This window comes from Castor canadensis, chromosome 18, assembly GCF_047511655.1.
Source record: "Castor canadensis chromosome 18, mCasCan1.hap1v2, whole genome shotgun sequence".
Lineage (NCBI taxonomy): Eukaryota > Metazoa > Chordata > Mammalia > Rodentia > Castoridae > Castor > Castor canadensis.
In genome coordinates, this window is record NC_133403.1 from 42,946,888 (window position 1) to 42,969,537 (window position 22,650).

The following is a 22,650-nucleotide window of genomic DNA, read 5'->3' on the forward strand; positions in this document are numbered from 1 at the left end:
GCTAAGAATCTTGAATCAGCAGCTCAGTGTCTCTTGATGGATAATTAAGATCCTGAAAATACTTCACCACCTCATGGACTAAGCCATCATGCTGTGTGGGACAGAGTTCATCTTCCATCTGACACAGGATGGCAGAAGAAACAACAGGGAGGTAAGAAATACCCAAATGAACAAACAAGGTACTAATCATTGGAATAAAATAGAGGACAGGTAAGGCCAGGGAGGCTTACAACTCAGCTGACTTTGCTCTAAGAAGTTCCCAAAGCAGTCAGATGCAGTGGAGTTCAGTTTTCAGTGGGATCAATCATTAAAAGCTTATTAGAATAGCTTGAGGCAAGAGGAATAAAAACAGCTTTTTGAAGGGGGAATAAAATTGATCCACCATATTCTCTGAAGTTATTTTCTCACATATGTGTTATTGCTTTACTATGCTCAGAATAACCCAAACAAAGGGTAATATGAAGCCCAAACAGAATGAATTGAAAGATTGAAAAGAAATGACATCTCAGATGGAAAGAATTAATAAAAGTTTGGCAGATTTTAAGGCTGTTCCAAAGGAGCTATTAGAACGCATTTCGGTAAGACCCAGAATTTCTGCAGGTGTGTAGCAGAGGGAATTTGTACACTCCAGATATCTCACATCCTCTCTTAATTTTCCCAGCTTTCCTTGCAGCTATCCAAGGTCACATGACTAGTTCTGGCCAATGACAGGCAAGTGATGCCTGCCACTTTTGAGCTGGGGAAGCTAGGAGCTGGTATGCTTCTTCTTTATGTCCCTTGTCCTGCTTCAACAATCTTTGAGGACACATGCTCCAGATGGTACAGCTGTAAGACAGGAGAGGACTGACCTTCCCCATACCATGCTTTCCTAAATTAAAAAAAAAAAAATGTTTTCAGCTTCTGAGATTTAGGGATTTGTTTCTAGAAAAAGGTATCTTGGTAAATCCAGACTAGCCCTTTCCCTGGGCTTTCATCCAAACTCTGCCCAGCCAAAGCAAGCATGGCAATATGTGATTAGAAGCTTCCCAGAGCAGAATTTCTATAATAGAGTCAGGGGAAGCTGTGGACAAAGGAGGACTGTGAATTCCAAGACTCTGAAAGTCTTTGTGCCTTGTGGGGCTCCCTGGGTTAGTGGTTCACATGGAATAAGAAAAAGAAGATTTAGTGAGTCATGAGAAAACTTTTTAAATGGTGACTACTCTGAATTGAGCTAGAGTCAAAAGTCCATCCTAAATTAAGAATAGTAAGTCTTTGGTCAGTTTTACAATAAGTTAAATAAAATACTAGAACCAAAAAGAGACTTTAGAAACCATTTGAATCTTTCAATTTAGTTCACACATTGAATCAGGGCTACTAGCTTCCTGGTGTCCTGCTGTTCACTGGGGAGTCAGAGGTAATGCCATCCAATCCCTTTCTGGTGAGTTCTGGACTGGGCATCAGAGGCAGAGCTGATTCTCTTGGTGGCTCTGAGTCTCCCTCAATTGCTCTGCTGATCCTTACAGCAGCCTGGGGATAAACCTGTGCAGGAGGAGGAAGTGAGTGGGGATAGGTTAAATGATGAGACTTGGGCAGGGCAACATGTCACAACCATGGATGCACTGTTGAGGAATGTGGAAGTCACACTTGCATGGTTAGAAAGCTGCCTTAGAAACGATTTTTCTCACTCACACATTCAGGTATATCTGAGCCACATCTAAAAATGTTGTTTTCCCTTTTGGTTGATGGCTTTGTTCCCTTTTATTGTTTCCCTTGAACTATTTACACTCATAGGCTGCCATCTTCCTCCTCCTCAGCCTCGTCCTTCTTGTCCTCCTCCTCTTCCTTCTTCCTTTTCCTCATTTCTTTACTTATCTCCTCTTATTGGAAATCTATGCTATGTTTCTCATCCACCCAAACCATATATTATAAACACTAAAAGTCATTAAAAGGGTAAGGGGCATGGTTGGTTCACGTGGTAGAGTGTCTACTTAGCAAGCAGGAGGACCTGAGTTCAAACCAAAGTTCTGACAAAAAATGCATTAAACACAAGTCGAATGTAAAAACACTTTTCTGAACCTTAAAGGCAAGGTGGTTTGAAAGCCAGTGGCATGCACTTCACGGGAGGGAAATTTTTCAACGGAGTTGGGTGAAGGATGTGTTTGTAAACAACTGTGTGCAGGGTTTTGTGTGGCCATATTTTTTTCCAACTAATTTGAATCAATACCAAGGAGAAAAATTGCTGAATTGTATGGTAAGAGTCAGTTTAGCTGTGCAAAGAACAAACTGTCTTCTCAAGGGGCTGCAGCATTTTCCATTCCCACCAGCAATGTTCCACATCTTCACCAGTATTCATGGTTGCCAGTGTTCTGGATTTTGGCCATTGAACCTGGTGGATAGTTTGATGTTGTAATTTGCAATTCCCTGATGCCTCATGATGTGGGACGTGCTTTTTTGCTATCTGTAGATAGTCTTTGGTGAGATGTCTGCTCAAATATTTTGCTCATTTTTTTCATCGAGCTGTTCCTTTCCTTATGTTTGGCTTAAAGAGTGTTTTTGTATCTTTTCAATAACAATCCTTTATCAAACATGTCCTTTACGAATACTTTCTACCAATCTGTGCCTTGTAGTCTCATTCTGTTGATAGTGTTTTCCACATAACAGAAGTTTTTATGAAGTCTGGCTTATTAGTTGCTGTTTTCATGGACAATATCCTTGGTGTTGGATCTGAAAACTCACCACCATGCACCAAATCTGGATTTTTCTCTTATATTATCTTCTAGAAGTTTCAGTTTTATATTTTGGTCCATATCTTTTTTTGAGTTGATTATATGAAGGGTATAATAGCTATATCTAGGTTCTATTCCATGATGTCCACTTGTTCCAATATTATTTTTTTATTGGAAGTACTGGGATTTAAACTCAGGGCCTCATGCTGGCTAGGTAGGTGCTCTGTCACTCGAACCATCCCCCCATCCCAACACCATTTGTTAACAGACAAATCTCTGTCCCCCACTGTATTGCTTTAGCTCTTTTGTCAAGGATCAGTGAGCCATATTTATGTGGTTCTATTTCTGAATTCTCTTATATGTTCCATCGATTTATTTGTTCTTTCACAAATGCCATACTTTTGATTAGTGCACCTATATTGGAAGTCGTGAACTTGGGTGGTATCAGTATTCTGGCTTTGGTTTTCTTTTATATTGTATTGGATATTCTTGGTCTAATACCTCTGTATATAAGTTTTAGACTCAGTTTGTCAATAGTCACAAAATAACTTATTGAGATTTTGATTTAAGTTGTGTTGAATATATTGATCAAGTTGGAAATAAGTGACATCTTTGACACCCTTGAGTCTTTCTAGCTAGGAACATACAATGTATCTCCATTAATTTTGCTCTGTGATTTCTTTTGTCAGTATTTTGTAGCTTTCCTCATCTAGCTATTACACATATTTTGTTAGATTTATACCTACGTGTTTCATTTTTGCGGTGCTAATGTAAATGGTATTGTATTTTTAATTTAAAACTCTACTTTTTCATTGATGACATATAGGAAAGTGATTAATTTTTTTATATTAACTTTGTATCCTGCAACCACTCAATAGTAAAGACCCTTCCTTGGTGCTATGGTTTGGATGCGGTTTGTTCCCAAAGGGATCATGTGTTGGAGACTTGGTACTCAGGGTGACAGTGGGAAGTGGTGACCTTTAAAAAGGTAGAGCATGGTAAGGGGTCCTTAGGTCATTGGGGCTGTGCATCCTTGGAAGACCTTTTGACTTCCTGTCTTGCAATGTGATATCTTGCTCCCACATATGCTTCTGTCATTGTGATGTCATTTTGCTGAGAGGTTTTCACCAGAGCAGAATGAATGCCAGTTTCATGCTTTAAACCTTCAAACCATGGGCTAAATAAGCCTCTTCTTCATAAATATTCAGATTCAGGTATTTTCTTGTAGTTTTGAAAAACAGACTAATACACACAGCTAATGAATGGTGGTCATGGAATATGAGCTAGATTAGTTTAATATCCAGATTCTGTAACAGCTACGAGCTCCTCTTGAGATTCCCTTTACCCATGTGTCCCCATCTGTGACTCCTGCTTAACATTCTGTGCTATGACTCACCTCTGCCCCCACTTACCTTTTTTTTTTGTTTCATTTTTTTTTCCTTTTATTCATATGTGCATAGAATATTTGGGTCATTTTCCCCTCTTCTCCCCGCCCCCTCTTTTACCCTTCCCACCCCTCCCTCTCCCCCCCACTCAGCCCCCATTTACCTTAAAGAAGTTTCATAGCTGCTCTTCACTCCACCCCAAAGAACTCCAAGGGCCAACCAGTATTGGTTTGCATTTTTCTCACTCTCTGTCTCTTTAGGGAAGGCTCTCTCAGATTTATTCCTGCAACCCCCAGAGTTTAGCACAGGCTTGACTCAAAGAGAGCCAAGAGTAGATGCTGATATTGTTGTGTTAATATCTTGACCATCTGAGAAGAATTAGTGCTCAGCATTAAATCCTACATTCAGGTGGGCTCCCAGGTTTGCATATTCACTGAGGGATTCAGGATTTTGTGTTTCTTTCAAAGAAACCTTAAGCATGTGGGATTTTTTTTTCTTTCTTTAATTGTGGTTTGAGGAAATTGAAATGGAGCCCACGAATGTAATTTAAGTGGTGGACCACGTCTTCTGAGAAACCATGAATACTGGCCTATTTACACTGGGGTAGATAAGAGTGTCACAATGTTCTTATACCTGAGTAGAAGAACTGAATTCACTTATTAACTGAAAAGATGGCTGAGCAGAGACAATGGTTAGAAGGAAAACACTCACTGGGGATAAAATGCCCTTTGATTTACTGACTTTTTCCTTCTTCATATGAAGTAATATGTTTTCAATTAGTTGAAAAACTAATTTAAAATTCCTCAATCAAATACAATCAAATACAATAATGTCTTTACTGCAACACCTAACTAGGATGTAACCTGAAGATCAGGTACACGATTATTTGCTTACAACATGTCACTTTCCTTCCATTCTGGTTGCTAAATAAGAATGCTTTTCCACGTCTTAGAGACAGCAAAGCAGACTCTCTGACAATCGCTAGAATTTCTAATTTGAGAGGATGTATTCTCAAATACTGATTTTGAAGCAATGAAATCTTCAATCTCCCTAACTGCCTGAAAATGAGATCTCCCCCAAATCCTCGAGGACGCCATTAGAGCAGCGTTTTAGGATTCCTCAGAAGAAACCAGGCAAGAGTTTGGCTAAGGCAAAGATCGCTCACAGGTAGGGAGACAGGAGGCATTGGGGAAGGTGGTAAATAGAGCTGCCTTCAGAGTGGTGCCTACCTTTCCAACATCAGAGCTCTCCCACAGCCCCCTGTGGGTCTTAAGGCTGGGCAAACTCACAGTAGGATACTAGAACAAAGTCTGCCTTTAAATATGGGAACTATTCCTAAAATGTCTTTGTTGACAGCTGGTGAGGCACAAAATAAACACAGGCCTATTTGCAAGTAAGCAAGAATTAGCATAACCAGCAGCTGCAGTGTTACCCACGGACATAGAACTATAAAGAACCTCATTCCTTCTGAAACAAAGTTAGGGAAGGGACATGCATGAAATAAAGAGCTACTTATCACCTGCTAATGACCAGGACACCAGAGCAAGAAAGAGCCATTTGCTGCTGGCATGAGTATTTTCCAGTTTTCTAATTAAAACAGAGACTAATCTGATGGCAACAATGTGACACTATGGTCGTACAAACAATGTTCCCTTGTGGATAATAAAATTGTAGAATCATATTTCCTATTAAATATTCACTGTCCAAAATGTGAAAGATAATTTCCAATAATCCACGAAGAGGTTTTATTAAAATCTCCTCTGTCTCATCATTCAAGAGGATGCTCAAAATGCAAGAGCAAACAAGGGATAATCTGAGAATATTTTGCTCAGGGTGAATGGCAGCCTGTGTGTCCACAGAGACTATGTTTTCCAAACCTGGGGAAAGTTAGTCTTGGTGCTCACTTGAGAAATGGAACACCAACTTATCAGATTTACCTGCTTAGCCTCAGTTCCTATTTTTGGCACTTGAGTGGCTGAAAATGAAATTATTTGCACACTCAAGACAAATGCACACTCTCCTTTTAGCAGAGGTGAGAACAGTTCTTCAGAAAATAGCTTTTTATTGATCAAAAGTCTGGGATAGCAAATGGCACATGGAGGGCAGACAGAGCTGTCATCAGTCTCTCTCCGTGACAAACATCATTTCCTAGTGTACAAACTGGTATATACTTTTTGGCTGCAAATTCCTGAATCTTGAAGCTTGTCATTAAGTTACTTTATTCAGGAAAAACCTTTGTAAAATCCAATTTTACTATATTGGATTCCATTAAAATAAAAGAGTTTGACTAAATGTCTTTCTCTCTTTCAAGTCGTTTCTACTAAAACTAAACCCTGATCCCCTGGCTACATTTTGCAGCCACACCTTGTGTGCTTCACAGAGCTTTGGGAAGAGCTGTGGTCACTGTCCTGGGGGGATGACCTTTCCTTGTGCCCATCAAATTAGTCATTCTTCGGCCTTTCTCCTGGAGGCTGCAGAGGCAAGCTTCCCCTGTTAGGAACGGAAAGTAGGTCAAATTTAAAAATAAACACAAGCACGTGACTCCGACCTTAGAGAGTGGTGGGTGTGCAGAACAGGCTCAGGTGTGGCTGGAGTGAGGGAGAAACATCATCAATAGGAGGTAGTACTTAACCTGGTGGCTTTAGTTTCAGATGAAGGAGGAAGAAGTTTTAAATTTTTTAAAGGGAAAATTTATCAGTGCTTGTACAAGTTCAGGGCTACAGGTTTGACTAGTTCTTGGAACTCCAACAATGCAGCTCACTATCTCTCTTTCCCTTCCCTCTCTCTTTCTTCTTCTTCTGTCTCTTTTCCCCTTCCCTTTTCCCCCTCCCTCTTTTCTCCCTTCCCCTCCTCTTCCCTTCCCCCCCTTTCCCCTTTGAAGAAACAAGTCACAATAAGCTCTACCTCTACAAAGGAAAAAAAAAAAAAAAAAAGAATCACAAACAGCCATATGTGCTTGGAAGAGCCCATCTCAAAGGAGACTCCAGCCCTGGAGGACACTTTGATTGCAGCCTTCTGAGTGCCTGAACAGAAGGCCCAGTTACACTGTATCTGTGTGAGATAATAAATTTATTCTCTTTCAAGTCACCAACTTCCCGATAATTCCTTATACAGCTTAAAAAACTAATGCAGATACATGCAAACAGGAGAATTACGCACATTGTAACGTGGTATTTTTGATACATACTTTGATGGATATCCATGTCAGAAATGAATTTGGGGTATTGGGGTGTCATGAGAGAGATGACACAACTCAGAAGTCAATAGGCAAGACAAAATTTACTTCTGCAGAAGGGTGCACCACAGAAAGAATCCTGTTAGCCAGGACACTGGGAAGGAAGTGCAATCAGGCTTGATCTCTAATGCAAGTCTGCCCCTCAACCTGATTGAATGGGTTTCGGGTTCCCAGTCTTCATGATTGGGTAATTTGAAAGGGGGGCATGTGGGGCTAGGGACCCCAGGACAGGGAGAGCGAAGATTTACGTGAGCAATAGCTGCCTTAAGCAAGCAGTTTTTGAAAGTAGGGCACCTGGCTATAACAGCTAAGAACAGATAAGAACAGCCCTTTGTTTAAAACAGGAATTTACAGGGTTAAGTGACACCTCACAAGACATATAGGAAACAATTCAGGGAAGTTAAGCTGACATGTGTACAATGACAATATACTATACATTAACCCCTTTGACAGAAGAGACCTGACTTTAATTGGTTCTCACATCAAGTATCCAGTGTTTCCTTGTATGAATGTGCAGTTAGTAACTTAATTTCAGTGCCATATATCCACGTACAGGTTTCAGACAAGTACAGTAAGTTCATGAAAATACAGGGCATGATACAGAAGGAATGGTGGGTATTTTGTAGACAGGGCCAGTCAAAAGGGAAGTTATATTTAGCTGTAGCCTCGTTTCTCTTTGTAGTTTAAATGCTTATCATTATTAACTCGTAGTAGAATGGAGAATTCCAGCTCTTTTTTTATGCTCTCCGAGGAGAAGCCAGCATTCTGGATTTTTATGTGGGAAATCATTTTTCTAAATATTGGCAGCTAATTCAGATTTCATTTAAACTGTTTTGGTGGTCCAATTGGAAATTGTCCATTTTTGGTATTTTACCTTTCAGGTTTCCAACTTTCAAGTTATGATAGAACCAAGTCTGTGTTGTTAGGCACAGATTTCCAAATGCATCTTATTATCAGCAATTAGAAGTGAACATATTTGAACTTCAGCCCTGCTCATAGTGAGAGTCCCACAGGGTGAGTGAGCATCTCAATGTGAAAAAAGGGCTAAGAATTAAGTGTAGTTTCTTTAATTTTCTTACCTTTTTTTTTTTTTGCCATATGGGGGTTTGAACTCAGGGTCTCACACTTGCTAGGCAGGTGCTCTTCTACCTCAGCCATGCTCCCAAACTTTTTGCTTTTAGTTGTTTTTCAGGTACGGTCCTGCATTTTTACTCGGGGCCATTCTTAGTTCACGATCCTCCTATCTATGCTTCCCACGTAGCTGGGATTACAGATGCATGATTCCACGCCAGGCTTGTTTGTTGAGATGGAGTCTCGCTAAGTTTTTCCTGGGCTGGCCTCAAAAAGTGATTCGCCTCTGATCTCTGCCTCCCTAGTTGGTGGGATTACAAGAGTTTGCCACCACACCTGGCTGTCTTTAAGTTCTTCCAAAAGAATGTAAAACTTTCTTAAATAGCAAACACAACTTTTTGTCTCTTCATAATAATGTAAATTTTAGATATTATCTCTTTTTCCATATATATTTTCAATTGCATCAGTATACTGATATATTGTTAAGTACAACTGGCCCTCCAGATGCATGGGTTCCACCTCCAGGAATTCAATTGATCATGTTTCAAAAATACTTCAAAAAATTATGTCTTGTTGTTGTAAAGTACAGCTATTGGCAGAGCATATGCATTGTACCAGGTATTATAAATAACCTAGAGATGATTTAAGTAGCCAGTAGGATGTGTGCAGGGTATAGGCACACACTGTGCTATTTTTACAATGGATTTGCATCTCCTTGGATTTGGGCATCCACAGAGCGTCCTGGACCCTATCCACCTTGGACACTGAGGGACAGGTATAATTTGCAAATATTTGTTACTGGTGAAGTTAAGAATTTTCACCTGTTTATTGTCTGTTAGTATGTCTTCTTTTGATGAATCATCTTTTCATGCTCTTTCTTTTCCTTTTTGAGTTTTAGAACTCTTTAAATATCAGAAAATTAGCATGGAGTTTAAGCTCTATATCCTGTTGAAGATGTGAAAATTTTTATCTTGGCATAGATTAATACTTAACTGCATGGACACTATATGTCTTACAATGATATTCTGTTAATTGAAATATTCCAAGATTTGACACTTGAACTTCTGAGACTCAGGTGTCTGTGTAAGAATTGGGCCATCTTTCCTGGGCTGATTTTATACTGGGATGATAGCTGTAGTACTTACAGATGCTACAGTGATCTCTGCATTAGAGTAGAGAAAAAGCTTGCTGTTGGATCATGCTTCAGTGACAAGAAGAAGCTGGAGTGGAAGTATAAAATGCAAAGATCTAGGAAAAATATAGGCTTTCTCTTCTGCTTAGGAATCAGAACGTGATAAAGAATATCATTCTTTTTGGGGGGGCAGTACCAGGGTTTGAACTCAGGGCCTCACACTTGCTATGCACATGTTCTACCACGTGAGCCCCTCCACCAGCCCTTTTTGTGTTGTTTTTTTTTTGAGATAGCGTTTCTCGGACTATTTGCCCAAGGCTGGCTTTAAACCGCCATCCTCCTGAGCTCTTCTTCCTGAGTAGCTAGGATTACAGGCGTGAGCTATTAGTGTCCAGCTAAGAATATCACTTTTAATTAACAAGTAAAACCCAGGCCACCCTGGTCATCTACAAAGTCACAAATATTCTTTTGCCTACCAGAGAGCTGAGGTTTAAGTTTACCAGATAAGGTGAATTCCAGAGAAGGATTAGACCTTTCAAAGAGAGACAGGACACCGAAGCTTGCTTATTTATTATTTATTTTTGTCAGAATATGGGATAAAAGGATGGCTTCCATACAGGTGGCTTGGAAGAAATTAGCTAAATTTTCAATGAATGGTGAAGGACTGTGTGTGTGAGCTACCCTGCTAGTTTGGAACAGCAGGAGCTCCAGACACAAGGAGGGTCCCACACACTAGTGCAAGCTGATTTCTCAGATCCTAGATGGGTGTTCATAAGAAAGGTTGAGGCAGGGCAGGTCTTTGCTGACAGAGACTCCGGGGTGGCTTGTACCTGCAAATGAAGACTTGTGGCCTCTTGGGGCAGGACTCAAGTCTCCACCTGTTTCCCATATTTTTCCCCTACCAATCTAAAACATTAAGTGGTGGGGTGAGAGGAAGCAAATAACTAATCCCTAGGATATGGGTAAGAGCCCTTTGTTTCTGCAGGGAAGGAAAATCTTCTTGTCTCTTCAAGAGAGAGGAATTTCTTCATTTCACAGACTATGATATTGCTACCAGGAGGAGCATAGAGGCAAAATTCCTTGGCTGCCACAGCAGGAGAACAGGTCTCTAAAACCCTGCACCTGAACCCCAGGTGCACAGATCTGTCCCAGGAATGAAGCTGAATCAGGACAGCAGAGAAACACTCCTTGTCCCTTCAGTGGATGAGTCAACAATAAAGTGACAGTTTGTGCATAAATAATAAAAATCAGATAAATGTACAATGGAATATCTTTACAAAGCAATAGCAAGAAAACTAATTATACGCGTGTCAACCTCTGTGGATCTCGTTATCAGTACGCCTGCTTAAGAGAAGCCAGATACACTATGATCCTTAGTCTCTGACTCCATTTATTTTAGCTTTATTGAAATGGAAAACTAATTCATTGGGTCAAAAGTATATTAGTAGTAGCCCAGCATAAAGGGCAAGTGGAGAGATGATGCAGGGATGCCAGGAGTCTTTTGGGGATGATGAAAATGTGTCTTTTCCCCCCGCCGGAGGTAATGGGGTTTGAACTGTGGGCTTTAGTGCTTACTAGGCAGGCACTCTACCACTTGAGCCATGCCTTCAGCCCATTCTTGTTTTAGTTCTTTTTCAGGTAGGGTCTGGCATTTTTGCCTGGGGCCAGCATCAGACTTGATCCTCCTACCTACAGCATTCAGCTTCCTGAATAGCTGGGATCACAGACTTCTGCCACCACACCAGTTTACTGATTGACATCTGGTCTCACAAACTTTTTTACCAGGCTGTCCTTGAACCATGGTCCTCCAGATCTCTACCTCTGGAGTAGCTAGGATTACAGGCATGAGCCACTGTGCTCAGATAAGTGACTGTATCTGAATTATGGTGGTGTTTTCCTGGATATATAAATGTTAACATTCATAGAATTTTACACTTTGACTAGATGCTGTTGATACATTTTTACACATAAATTATATCCCATTTGATATTTGGAAGCTGGATCTTCTAAAACTGACCCTTCTGGGCTGTGCATCTGTTTCCATGGTTGCACTCTGGGAATCCATAAGTACTTGGAGTTGACATGAGGGTGTTCATCAGTCTGCATCAGAACAGTGGTGACAATGACAGACATTCCCTGCTTAGGTAGAGCTTAAATTCCAGTGGTGAGTCAAAGACATTAAACCAATAAATAACAAAGAAACACCAGCCAGTCTGATGTGCCTGGGAAGGAGACAAAATTGAGTGGCTTTATGAACCACAACATGGTGTCACTGCGGATTGGTGGATATAAGGAGGACTTCTCTGAAAAATAAGTAGCCAGCAAGAAAGACTTCTGAAGTGGAGATTTCCAGGCAAGGAGGAAAAGTCCTGAAAAGACCTAAGGTAGAAAAGAAGGTGATGTTTTGACAGAGAGGCCAAGCTTGGGGCTGGGATGTAGAGACCAAGAGGAAGCAAGAGGGGTTAGACATGGAAGGTAGATAGGACCCAATTCCATGTCAAGAATGAGGGATAGTAATTTTGTAACCCGTAGGAGAGAAAGGCCATCGTAGTTGCTGTTACTGTTCCACACTGTCAGAATTGCAAGGCTAACTCTCACACCACTGGTAAAAGTGGTGCTTCCTTTTTGATGACTTGTTCTGCCCCCCTGAGGGTTTGGGTCACAAAGCTGTCTTTGAGGGGGTGTGGACTTGCTGAGCCCTTTCAGGGGAAATGTTCCTAGGCAACACAGAACTGATGGCAGAGGAATGGGAAATTGGTACTTTGTGCTCTGAGAGGACCCAGGCAGTATTGATTGATTTATAATACAGGACAATGACTTGGTAATGAAATATATAACTCAGGAGGCCAGACAAGAGGGAAGTCCCTTGTGACTAGCACAAGCCTGGAGCCTCCATCTGGTCAGCACTTAGGGAGATTCACTGAGGTTTGGGCACAGAGGGAATTGTGCAGTGTAATGAATTCTGTTTCAGTTAGAAATTCCCAGTTCCACAAATAGGGCTTCCTGGAAAAATTCTAAAGGAAACTGCTCAAGTGTGACCCTAAAGAGCAACCTGAAATTGTGCAGAACAGGACAGGACCATCTTTTTCCCCACTGTGTTGGCAACGCCTTGAGTCTGCCTCGCACTAATACTAATAAGAGGTTCAGAATTCCAAGGCCCCCTCCATGTTCCAGAACAGGGTAGAAGCCTAGATTCTGGGTGAGACTCCCATGATACCACTGTGTGCTAGTTTTGGCAGTGATACCAGTTCAAATCTGAGCCAGGACTCTGGAGGCTGTTTTTCATGGAAAGACTGCATTTATTTCTCTACCTGAATATGATTTATTCTGCCTTTCTCAGGAAGAGTGCCTCAATTTTTCTTTCAGGGAATCAAAGTTCCATTATTTGTAATTTTTTGGTTCACATCAGTGTCAACCCACCCTATTGTGTTAGCATGGATAATTAGAATATCCTTTGGCCCTAATGACAGTGGCTGTTGAGGGATAGGTATGTGATTAAACCCAAGTCAATAAAAGCTAGCCTCAGATTTCTGCTGGCATCACTGGAAAACAGCATCTTGCACTTGTGAGATCTGAGCTGGTATTGCCAATTTGCTACATTGTAAGTCTGGAGAAGCTTAGTGGCCAAATGTGCTATAGGATGTGCAGAGTCTATCTGTAAAGACATAGAAATTCAGCCCAGAAATATTTCTAAGAAATGAGATTTCTGTGGGTATAGATTGAGCACCTTGATCATGGTATACTTTACAGGAACCAATAAGTTCCACTTCCATAAGCCAGTGTATTGGATTTCAGTCCCTTGCAACCCGCCCCTTCATTCTTCAGCAGCAGGCACTGCTGTACACCACGTTCCGTCCTGGCAACTGGGTCCTGGTCTTCTCAGGAATTACCACAAAGAAGAGGTGGGTGCTTCCTGTGATCCTCTGAATGTTGTGAAGCCCGGGAATCCACCAGCTTTTGGTCTGAGCAGTAACAAAGACAAAAACGGTGCTTTTCCAACTGGAATCACTTCCATGGTTCACAGCCTGTTTTCCAGTACCTTTTCATTGCTTTCTTTGTGTGCCTCCCTCCCTTTCTTCCTCCCTAGTGTGTTCTTTCTCTCTTTCTCCCTCTCCCTTCCCCCACCCTCCTTTACTTTATTTATTTTTTTGTACTGGGGTTTGAACTCAGGACTTTTTCTTACTAGGCAGTTGCTCTACCACTTCAGCCAAGTTCTTTTTGCTTTAGTTTGTTTTTTGCATAGGTTCTCCTCCTACCTGTTTCCTGCCTAGTTGGGATTATAGTTGTTCACTACCATTTTGCTCAACCCAAAACCTTTTTTTTTTTTTTGGCAGTACTGGGTAACGAATTCAAGGCTTTGTGCTTGCTAGGTAAGCATTCTACTGCTTGAGTTACATCTCCAGCTCCCCTTTCTCTCTCCTCTCCCTCTTTTTCTTCTCTCCCTCTGTCTCTCTCTTACTCTCCTTTCTCTTTCAAAACTGGTGAAAGAAGAGAAGAGGAGATGCTGGATTCTTAATGTATGAAGCACAAACAGGGTTCTCATAACATTTGTTCCCTTCCTCTCAACAAATTTGTGCATATAAATTAAATACGCACAGGACTTTTCAAGAAAGGAGGTGATTTCTGGTGATCCTGAGCAGTGGGGATCAGACACAAGGCTGGTTTCATCACTCAGTGGCCCAGCTCTGCCAGACTCTGACTTCAGACTCTGATTCCCCAGTGGGTCCCCCATATTCCAGCATCTGCCCAGGGCTGAGTCTGGAGCAGGAGACCATTGGTTCAAGGCCATTGGATAAGAGTTCAGATGTGGGGCCTCACTTAGTTAACTAGTGACTTTTCTGTGCAGATCATTTTCTCTCCATGGACATTTTTGCCTGCCAATTTTCTCACGCTTCTCCATGGGAGGTAAACTGGCATTGATAAAAGTAACTGTTACATTTTAATTTATCTTCAAGGACTTTGGTCACTCTTTGGTCATCCAGAGGCACTTAGGGGCAAGGCATAGAAATCTTCTTCTCATTCTCTAAGTGATACAGTTTTCCTCTAGTCATTTTCTTCAGAGGTTCGCCACATGTTCCCAGTGTATTTCAGATGTATTTTGAATTCTGCTGAAGTGTTTGAATTGCACTTTCTGATTGTACATTTCCTGACTGCGAAGATGCTTGCTCAATTTGGACATTTTAAATTTGAACTCACGTTGCTTCAATTATTTGCTTTTCTTCAGCTGTCTTGTACATCTCCTGTTTTTCTTCTTCCGGGGTATTTAAAGATGCCATTAATTCAGCAGCAGAATTCGGTTGTTGCAAAATGCCTGGTGCTATTGTTCAGGTGGTTCCCACTTTGTGATTCACACTACATCTAATTCCAAATCACCCCATCCGCATGGTGGAAGGACCATGCACACACAGGCCATCTCTGCAACCTTTCACCAGATCAGGGAGTGAGCTCCTTTATCATTCAGAATTTGGTCCTTATCTTTGCTAGAGACCCCAAGAATACCTTTCCTCTTCATCTCCATCACCCTCTCCTTCCATCCTTTAGTTCTTTTGAAAGTAGCCTTTTGTTTTGTTTTGTTTTTGCATTTTTTCATTCACACTGTTCATTAGTTTGAGAAGGTTGCTCTTCATTCTTCTAGAATGAATCTTAGATATTTGGACTTAGCTGTTGATATTTGAGGACTTACATTTTTTTTTCTAGTGACCATCTTCATCTTTAAATATGAGCCTAAGCCATGCTCTAAATGAAAGCTAAGGACCCCCTGTCTGGTTATTTTTTGAGATGGTCTATTGTATCCTCACAAGATGAGATGGACCCAGTCAGATTTTTAACTCTGCTAACATTGAAGTGTATAGCATATTTAAAGATCTGATTTCCATGGAGGGCAAATTATGGTCTCCATAGGTTTTGAGAATCAGCTGAGCTTGTCATGAGCTTTTAGAATATTCTTTCACTGAAGAGAGTAGAGCAGTAGCTTTTTTCTCATTTTCAAATTAGTTAGCAGGGTTCTATAACACTAGTCACCTCCATCCCTCAAGAGAACCACACCAACCTGGGCCTTGGCTCTTGTTTTATGTTTTCAGGCACTACCACCAAAGCCTGCTCTGATTCTCCAGGATGAATGGGAAGGGATGACATGGAGAGTTCATCACTGAAGGATCCCACAAATTGGCTTCTGGTTGCCAGCTCCCTGCTGGGGCCACAACAGATCTCATAGAACCTACTCTTGTGTTCTGTTTGGAGCCAGACATGCACCTAGCAACCTAGCAACTAGAATGACCATCAGCGTGTCCAGGTGATGGGAGGTCTGATTGGCTTAAAACAATGACACCCAGCCTTCTCTGGTCTAGAATAACATAGATAATAATGGGGAGAGATGGATGAGGACACTCGAAGGCAGAGACAACCAGTCTGGGAGCTCTGGCTGACCCAGTTTCTACCTGGCAGGAAGAGGATGAAAAGTTAATCCACACCTGTTGCTCAGTCTCTGAACTTACCTGTGCCAGGTACCAGATGGGGTGCACTGCTTTAGAAGCCACAGGTGTCCACAGCATGTATGCTTTTCCTTCCTTTCTCCATTCAATTTTTTTTCTATAGCCCCAAAGTCTGATGTTGCCCACAAAGGTCATAGAACTATGGCTTTCCCAAGACTCCCACCTAGTTTTATTAGGGTGGAGGTGTGGAAGGACTGGTGGCAAGTGAAGAGTCTGTTACTGAGGGTATTTGTTTTCTGTTTTTGTTTGTTTGTGGTGATAATTGTTTTCCCAGAACATAAGTTCTTTGCTGTATTATTTAGTTTGTCAGTAGAGTTCTGAGTTTTTAACAAATGCTTACAACCATGCCACACTCATCTAGAGAATTTCTTTCATTCCAGAAGGTCTCTGCATGCAAGTTATTGTGCAATAAGACTCTTAGAGGCAAACATGGCTTGGATGTCTACCAGCCTAGTTTAGCTTTGCCTACTCCTGAATTTTAACTACCATACCATAGGTTCTCTTTGTGTTTGATTTTCTGCCTTGACTTCATAGTTTTAGATTCACCCATTTTTAGATTGCTTTTTATTGCAGAGCAGCATCTCAGGTTATGAATGGAATACATTTTGTTTATCCACTCATTCATTTTTGGCAGTACTAGGGTTTGAACTCATGGCCTCACACTTGATAGGCAGGCAATCTACCACTTGAGCTATGTCTCCAGTCCTTTTTTATTTATTCATTTGATGGACAGTTGAGGGTTGTCTCTAACTTTTGTGTCTTGTGAAAAATGTGCAATGAGCATTCATGTGCAGTTGTGGAGAAATATGTTCTCATTTCTTTTTGCTCAGTGCTATTGTAGGGTCATATTAAAAGTACACATCATATTTTAAAAAGGGAGTATAATGATTAATACTTTGTGTCACTTGACTGGGCCATGAAGAATCCAGGTCTTTGGCCAAATATTATTCTGGATATGTGTGCTTGTGAAGATATTTCTGGATGAGATTAACAGCTGAATCAATAGACTGAGTAAAACAGATTGTCCTCCATATTGTGGTTGGGCCTCATCCAATCAGTTGAAGATTTGCATAGAGCAAATTGGTTGAGTGAGCAAGAAGTCCTGTCTGACTACCTGGGCTGGAACACTGGTCTGTTTCCAGCCCTCAGACTCAGACTGAAGCACTGGGTCTTCTTGGGTCTTGAGCTTGCTTACTTGTGGAATGAAACTTGTATCATTGGCTCTCCTGGTTTTTAACTTCAGAGTCAGCCTGAAAAAAATTACATATTGGGTCTTCTGGGTCCACAGCAGCTGAGTTCAGATGATGGAAGCCTTCAGCCTCTATATCCATATGAGCCAAATTCTAATACCTCTGTCTTAATCTCTCTCTGTCTCTCTCTCCTCTTCCCTCTCTCTCTCTCTCTCTCTCCTCTTCCCTCTCTCTCTCTCTCTTCTTCTTCTCTCTCTCTTTCTCTCCATACCCTATCAGCCTATTAGTTCTCTGAAAAGGTCTAATACACAGGTCATCCATAATCAATAAGAGAATGAAATTTTGGGTACCTACCTATATCAACACCAGCATGCCTGTATCTATGTTTATAGCAGATATGTATTGCACATCTATTACACACATTAATATGCACATCGTTATCTGCCAGTAGCCACACCTCTGTCTCTCTCTCCTAAAAGAAGACACTGAGGCTCAACCTATAAAGCCCTTTATGAGATACAGAACCTCACAAAGTAAGTCGGCACAGTTTGGGTGGATGATTGTCACATGGGAGCCTCGTTCCTCTGCCCACAGTAGACATTTGGATTTCTTCATCCTCCTTCTGTTAGGATTGGAGTGAGCTGTGTCTCTCCTTTGCCTCTACTCCAGTGATTCGTTCAAGATGGGCACTCAACCTTTTTGATCAAACAGTATAACCCAGCTCCCAAGACCACAGTGTTAGAGATCTAAATTGGCAAAAATTGCACAAATTCCAGGACTGTTGAAGGAATTACCAGATATGGATTTTTCTTTTAACTTCAAGGACTGGAAGGTGTGTGGGTAATAAGAGCCTGAAGCATGGGCAGACTCAAAGGAGGAAGGCAATGTTGCAGCGGGCAGAACTAAGAGGAGAGGAATTGAATACTGAGTCCTTGAATCTAGTTATGCTCTTGCAAATTTTATTTCTGTTTACTTACGTTTTGCTGAATCTGGTTTGTGGGGCCTTCTGATACCTGAAAACAGCAGAAGAAACACTGGCATGAATATTAGGAAAGAAGCCACCATGCAAGGCTGAGTTTGGTGGCCCATGCCTGTAATCCCAGCACTCAGGATTATCAGGTAGGAAGATTACAAATTTAAGCCAGCATGGACTACATAGTGAGTTCAAAGCCAGCCTGATTTCAGTTGTTCAAGACCTATGTGAATTCCCCTATTTTGGGAGCAAGGCCCTTGGGCAGCTGAGATGCACATCTCTGGGGGCCCTTGAACAGTTCCACAGCAGCCTTGGTGGAAGCCAATGATCCCTAGTCTGAAAGACAGGAATAGATATGTGAAATCTACTGCAGAGGAACAAAGCATGGGTGGGACACATCACATGAGAAACTTTGCTTCCAGCACCACCTAAAACCTTGGATCCTTTTTTATCTCTCAGGCCACTGGGCTTGTGGACATTTATCCCAACCAGCTCCTATCAAGTGAGTCCAGCATCCATCAGTCAGGGGATCTAAGGAAAATTTAACCATGTGTAGAGTAACTATGAGTAAATGTGTAGCAAGGAATAACTATAAAGCTAAATTTAAGGTCTGTTTTTTCAAGGATGAATCAACAGAAGACAGACATTTTCACACTCCTATCCCTACAACATGTAGCTAACATGAGTTAGTTTAATAAATTGTCAAAAATGCAGCTTCAGAATACAGGGGAAGAGCCTTTTGTTAAACAAAGATTTACTAAAAGAAACACACATAAATTTTAGACAGCACCTGCTCTGAGTCCACAAATGACATCAGCCCTGGTGGGCAGAAGAGAGAGGAAGTTGTAATTCTTTTCACTACAGCAGTTATCCAGGTCAGCTGTAAATGTTGCCGTTGGCTGTCATGTACCTTAAGACGTTGAAGGAATAAGTTCAGGAACAGGAGAGCGAGAAAGGTGGACACAGCTTGTGATGCCACAGTTTCAATAAGGCAGAGGTGAAAATGGACGTGATGGCTCCCTAGGATGGGCCTCCCGCTCGCCCCTCCACCACCCGGCCACCCCTCTTTGCCTCCTTATGGTCACCCGCTCTACAAGATGATGTGTTTCCAAAGGTAGGGGTGATTCTGGCATGCGGCTGAACTGAGAATCAAGCCCTTGGAAGGTTGGGCAGAAATATCGCATATTCACATGAAAATGAGAATCTGCGAGAGATCTGAGGGTACGCTTCAGGAAGGAGAATGAATCTGGGGATTGCCAACTTCGTCCCCAATGATGCAGGTTTGGAAACTTACCAGGAAAGCACGCTGAGGATGGGTCTGAGTTCAGGTGGTTTCTCTTCCCCATAATTGTGTGTCTTATTCTAGAAAAGCAACTGGGAAAAGAAAATCCACACATAAACTAAAGATGGAGTTTATTTCAGGGAAGCACGATTAGTAAAATGGGCAGCTCTCAAAACCAGAGCAGGTTCAGAGGGCTTTTAGTTTCTGCATGGTCAGGCAACGTTTATGGCATCAAACCCCACCGGAGGCACAGAATTTCGCTCCTTACCGCTTGGTGTGCTGTCTTTGCATAAATGAGCTGCCTGTGATTGGTTGGAGCTCAGCTGCTGTGATTGGCTGAGACGCTGCCATTTGTTACAAGAGGCTTCTGTGATTGGCTGAGACTCTGATATTTGTTACTCACACGAACTCCCAAGGTAGGCTTCAGTTAGTTTACTTATCCAGTTAGGTTGCAGCTTATTACTGAAGGACTCAAACGGGGAAGTATGTTCAGGCCAAATTTACTTTAATACAGAGAAAATATAATTTTAAAAGTCCTAAGGTAAAAATAAATTCTTTATCTTAGCATCATGCCCTGCCACATCATTTTGGTGGTGAAGACAGATTCACTTATTGTTTATGACCCCAAATGCTACCCCAAATAATGCCAAAGCAAGCATTAAAGGGAGCCTTACACCAAAGCTGGATAGCTGCTAAGCTCGCTCTTGGAACTTTTCTAGTGAGATAATTTCTTTTGTCTCCATGGAGACAAACTTAAATGAGCTGTAGGGTAAGACTATATATACAGTATATAGAAATGTATAATCTACATTAACTATATGATGGGTTGCATAGACTATATTTTGCAAATATAATGTAAAAATAAGACTTTAGTTTTACACTATATGTTATTCTATATATTAGTGTTATTCTCTATATGTTCTACATATTTACATATATAAATTTGCAATGTAAAGATGACATTGTATGTAACACACACATATGTATTATACACTCAATATACAACACCATTATGGGGGTTACTTTCTGATACCGAGTTGGCTTCTCCTTGTCCCTCTTTCCAGGTATGCCCTCACCTGTTGTATTATTATCATTTCCTCTCTGCCGTCCCCAGCCACTGGTGCAGAGCTCCAGTAACCTGTCCATCACACTTTTCTATCCTTAGAATTGCAACCTCTTCCAACTGCTTTGAAGTTCAATTTTAATTTAGATGCACGGTACCCATAGTCTAAAAAGAACCTGGGGCAGACTGTAATTAGAGCAGGCCAGTGTTTTGCAATTGATTATAATGTCATTGTCTTTATTCCTGTGGACAGCACATGGAGCCCCTGTACATCCAGCATTTCTATTTCTTCCTCCCTGTCACCTGTCCCCTGGGGCACCTTGTCTATCAATATGACTCCTCACTCCTTCCTCTTTTTATTTTTAATTTAAATGTCTGAAAGCAACACAGTGCAAACAGAGGCAACACTTAGAGACATACTTAAGTAAATAAACAGGTACTGTATAAGTTTATAAAGATGAACATACATATGTGTGCTCATATATGTATACACATACACACATATGGAGAGAGGGGAAATGTATGAATTATGCACATATATATGTATAAAGGCAATCTATTATCTCATAAGTTTCCTGGTAAGGAGAACTTGCTACTGTGTCCTGGAGAACCTCAGGCAGGCAGCGATGGACTTGGCATTGAGTTTGTCAGGGAATAGCTGTTAAATCTAATTGACAATGAGGTATGACAGGGACTTGGTCAACCAAATTAATATTTTTTTGCAAGAGAAACTATTAATTCTTTTTGCAGTATTTGACATAATTTGTTGTGCATTTTAAAAATGCTAGTCACTTGATTGTCTCTTTTGGTGAGGGGAGCAGAAAACTATTGCCAAGAATGGATCACAAAGCTGCCCTTCCTGTGCCCTGCTGGCCTCTGGGGAGGACCCTTTTCTTTTTAAGGTTAGGAGTTATTTGTTTATATCTGGTGGATTTAGTGGTTGTAATTGAGACCTGCCGATCAGGGTAAAACACCACAAGCCAAGCCAAATGACATTCAGGCTTCTTGATATTGATGAGGAAAACATTTTTTAAACTCTAATATACATTAAAAAAAATCACCTCAAGGGTCTGTCAAAAATTGAGGTTAAGATTTCAATTCAGTGAGTGTGGTTAGCGAATAATGGTCCTCTGGCCACGTCCAAGTCCACAACCTGCAAGCGTGTTACCTTATAGTTCAAGGGACTTTGCAGGTGTCATTAAGGGTTTTTAGATGGGGAGATTGTACTGCAGGGTCTGGCTGGACCCAAGGATCTCACAAGGGTCCTCAGGCAGGGAGGCCAGCCTCTGCTACAAGCAACATGAGGTGAGAGGTGAGAGGCAGGCGTGAATTGAGGAAGGGGCTGGGGAAGGCAGCCCTCCCATACCTTGCTAGACTCCTACATAAAACAACAATCACTGTGTGGGCCAGAGATTACTTGAGCTACCTATGCAGTAAGTTTACAGCAGGGCCTGACTTACTGTCTGTGTTCAATAAATCTCTCTGTATATTTAAAAATAACCCTTTCTCAAGCAGGGTGCTGGTGGCTTACACCTGTAGTCCAAGTTACTTGGAATGCTAAGATTAGGTGGATCATGGGTCAAGGTCCCATCTCCCAAAGAACCAGAGCAAAATGAACAGGAGGTGTGGCTCAATTGGTAAAGCCCTGAGTTCAAACTCCAGTTCCACACTATACATGCATACATATACATATATGTACATATATATACACACACACATATACACATGCACTACATATTTACAAATTTTAGGATTTGAGGGAAATGCTCTCATTTTTCTGAAAATCAAGTGGGAAGCACATAGTTTTCAAGAGTTTTAAACAAGTTTCAACCCTTCTTTTCAGATACCAGCTTTGTAATCATGATGTGTTATGTTTAAGAATGGTAAAGTTTCCCTTTGCCAAATGTTTGCTTCATGATGTGGTGTGTGAACATCAGACTCAGGACTATGAAGTTGCATTTGAAATTCAAAACCACCACCTACCACAGAGAGATCACAGGCTAGGTATGCAAACTCCAGAAGCCTCAGTTGCTTTACCTGAAATATGGGAACAAAGCATGAGAGTCCCTAGCTTCCCTTATGACACATGTGCCCAAAGAGACCACTTTGTTTTTAAATGATTT

At 41.3% G+C, this 22,650-nt stretch overlaps 1 long non-coding RNA gene across 1 annotated transcript; it reads right to left on the bottom strand.

Moving 5' to 3' along the window:
* Nucleotides 1-10,109: 10,109 nt before the first annotated feature.
* Nucleotides 10,110-19,723, bottom strand: LOC141418787 (uncharacterized). Its single transcript, XR_012443423.1, has 4 exons — nucleotides 19,477-19,723; nucleotides 18,973-19,092; nucleotides 18,187-18,222; nucleotides 10,110-13,490 (listed from the first exon to the last, which is right to left on the bottom strand). It is a non-coding gene; the product is annotated as an uncharacterized lncRNA (long non-coding RNA).
* Between the last annotated feature and the right edge of the window lie 2,927 nt (nucleotides 19,724-22,650).